The sequence below is a fragment of the Etheostoma spectabile genome, unplaced genomic scaffold, assembly GCF_008692095.1.
Source record: "Etheostoma spectabile isolate EspeVRDwgs_2016 unplaced genomic scaffold, UIUC_Espe_1.0 scaffold273, whole genome shotgun sequence".
Classification (NCBI taxonomy): domain Eukaryota; kingdom Metazoa; phylum Chordata; class Actinopteri; order Perciformes; family Percidae; genus Etheostoma; species Etheostoma spectabile.
In genome coordinates, this window is record NW_022605577.1 from 2,106,063 (window position 1) to 2,109,088 (window position 3,026).

Here is a 3,026-nt window from a genome sequence, read left to right on the forward strand (position 1 = left end):
CAGTGGTGGTGATGAGGGAGGGACAAGTCTTTCATTTTCCCCACCCAGAGTTTCCCCTGATGTTGTAACCATGCATCTATGTGTGTATACTTCCTTTGTGACATGAAATGGAATGTGTGTGTAATCAGTGAACGTTATTTGTCTTTGTCACTTCTCAGCATGTATTGATCTATGCTCCTCATATTCAAGAGGCAGAGAAAGAGCAGTTCGAGCAAAGGTGAACAAAGAGACAGATAAAGAACTGTGTGTGTGTGTGTGTGTGTGTGTGTGTGTGTGAGGAGGTTTTATTTTTTGTGTGTGTGGTTGTCCTACCACCTGCACTCATCCACATCTTCTTTTTCTATCATTATCCCAGGCACAGACAGTGAGAGATTCTGACATCTAGTCAATAAAGTGTCAGCACAATCAACATCAATATGTTAGGACTTTGACGAGCAACTCAAGCAACACAGCAGAAACGGAGGCAGCTGTTCATCTGACACGGCTACAGAAACAGTCACTCGTACACCAGCAAGAGTAAAAGTGCAGTGTGTTGCACTCGCTGTATTTGTTCTGCCAATGTACAGGACTTCAGTCATTTGCTTTCTTGTTTTAACTAGTTTAATTTTTTACTTTCCACCTCATTTAATTAACTTTTTGCAGGAAGTCTCAACTCAAACACATGATGTTTTTGTTTTCAACATTATCTTCTACTGGAGTAGTTGGCTTTGACCACAATCTTTGTCTATTGGTCCCAAAACATAACCAAGTACTTTTTGTACCTAAACTTGACCAAACTGCAACCTTACCTCTTTAAAGACACTTGAAAATCCATGCTTTTCTCGCTTAAATGTTTTACCCAAAAAAAAGTGATTCAGCTCCAATATACTTTGGCCCTTTGGGATGTGCCTGCGGTCATTGGGAAGTTAACACTCAATTTTTAGTTCCAAGTGTCAGTGTGAGTCTAGGCCCGAGCGACATACAGTGGTGTGAAAAAGTGTTTGCCGCCTTCCTCATTTCCTGTTTCTTTGCATGTTTGTCACACTTAAGTGTTTCGGAACATCAAACCAATTTAAACAATAGTCAAGGACAACACACGTAAACACAAAATGCAATTTGTAAATGGTGTTAATTATTAAAGGTGAAAAAAAATCCAAACCATCATGGCCCTGGTGAAAAAGTGATTGCCCCCTAACCTAATAACTGGTTGGGCCACCCTTAGCAGCAACAACTGCAACCAAGCGTTTGCGATAACATGCAATGAGGCTTTTACAGCGTCCTGGAGAAATTTGGCCCACTCATCTTTGCAGAATTGTCCTAATTCAGTTACATAGAGGGTTTTCGAGCATGAACGGCCTTTTTAGGTCATACCACAACATCTCAATAGGTTCAGGTCAGGACTTTGGGGGCCACTCCAAGTCTTCATTTTGTTTTTCTTCAGCCATTGGTGGTGGACTTGCTGGTGTGTTTAGGATCATTGTCCTGCTGCAGAACCCAAGTTTGTTTCAGCTTGAGCACACGAACAGATGGTCGGACATCTCCTTCAGGATCTCTTGGTAGACAGCAGAATTCATAGTTCCTTTTATCACGGCAGTCTTCCAGGTCCTGAAGCAGCAAAACAGCCCCAGACCATCACACTACACCACCATATTTTACTGTTGGTATAATGTTTTTTTATGAAATGCAGTGTTCCTTCTAGCCGAAATACTGGACACACACCTTCCAAAGAGTTCCACTTTTGTCATCGGTCCACAGATGTTGTCCCAAAAGTCTTGGGGATCATCAAGATGTGTTGTGGAGAAATTGAGACGAGTTTGAGTTCTTTTTGCTCAGCAGTGGTTTTCTCCTTGGAACTCTGCCATGCAGCCATTTTGCCCAGTCTTTTCCTGATGGTGGAGGCATGAACGCGACCTTAACTGAGGCAAGTGAGGCCTGCAGTTCTTTGGACGTTGTTGTGGGGTCTTTTGTGACCTCTTGGATGAGTCGTCGCTGCGCTCTTGGGGTAATTTTGGGCGGCGGCCACTCCTGGGAAGGTTAACCACTGTTCCATGTCTTCGCCAGTGGATAATGGCTTCACTGTGGTTCGGGATTCCCAAAGCTTGGAAATGGCTTTATAACCCTTTCCAGACTGATAGATCTCAATTACTTTCTTTCTCAATTGTCCTGAATTTCTTTGGGTCTCGGCATGAGTGTAGCTTTTAAGGATCTTCTGGTGGACCTTACTGTGGCAAGCAGCTCCTATTTAAGTGATGCCTTGATTGTGAACAGGTGTGGCAATAATCAGGCCTGGGTGTGACTAGAGAAATTGAACTCAGGTGTGGACAACCACAGTTATAGTATGTTTTAACAAGGGGGGCAATCACTTTTTCACACAGGGCCATGATGGTTTTTTTTTTTTTTTTACCTTTAATAATAAACACCTTCATTTACAAATTGCATTTTGTGTTTACTTGTGTTGTCCTTGACTATTGTTTAAATTGGTTTGATGTTCCGAAACACTTAAGTGTGACAAACATGCAAAGGAACAGGAAATGAGGAAGGGGGCAAACACTTTTTCACACCACTGTAGGTTAGAATATAGAATTTATATTTCCATCTAAGTAAAGCATCTGTAAAATGGTTTGAAAACAATTCTGTAAGCATATTACATGGGCTATATACAAAACTAGTACCATGGCCACATGTCTCAGCTTAATCCAGAAAAAATCCAGAAGAAAAACACTATTTCTACAGATATATCTGCGTTTTTCTTATTTCCTTTTGAAAAGTGCAAAGAAAAAAGCCCAAAAGGTGCAAAATACAAAAAACACATCAACATCAATCCACAAAAATACTTGAAATAACTATATACATAAATTTATAGAAATAAGTAATTTTAAATTGATAAAATGGTGGTGAAATGCAATGAGAAGGCCCTATTTTTGCTTTGACACTGCTGCAGCCATCTGAGGGTTATACATTTTTGGTCAAGTTTGGTATCAATCAATTCGTTGTCTTATTGGCTAAACAGGTAGCCTGGTTTCATAACATCTAGTTTTAACTGGAAG

General features: G+C 40.6%; 1 protein-coding gene and 1 long non-coding RNA gene across 5 annotated transcripts in view; both read left to right on the top strand.

Annotated features, from left to right (window-relative positions):
* Positions 1-2,571, top strand: part of LOC116685932 (uncharacterized) — a 9,110-nt gene extending 6,539 nt beyond the window's left edge. The window contains exons 2-3 of the long non-coding RNA XR_004331086.1: positions 362-364; positions 2,561-2,571. This is a non-coding gene — a long non-coding RNA (uncharacterized LOC116685932). The remainder of the gene's footprint in view (positions 1-361; positions 365-2,560) is intronic.
* The window catches only part of il1rapl2 (interleukin 1 receptor accessory protein-like 2), a gene marked incomplete at its 5' end in the record, with an annotated part of 503,103 nt that overhangs the window by 372,789 nt on the left and 127,288 nt on the right, over positions 1-3,026 (top strand).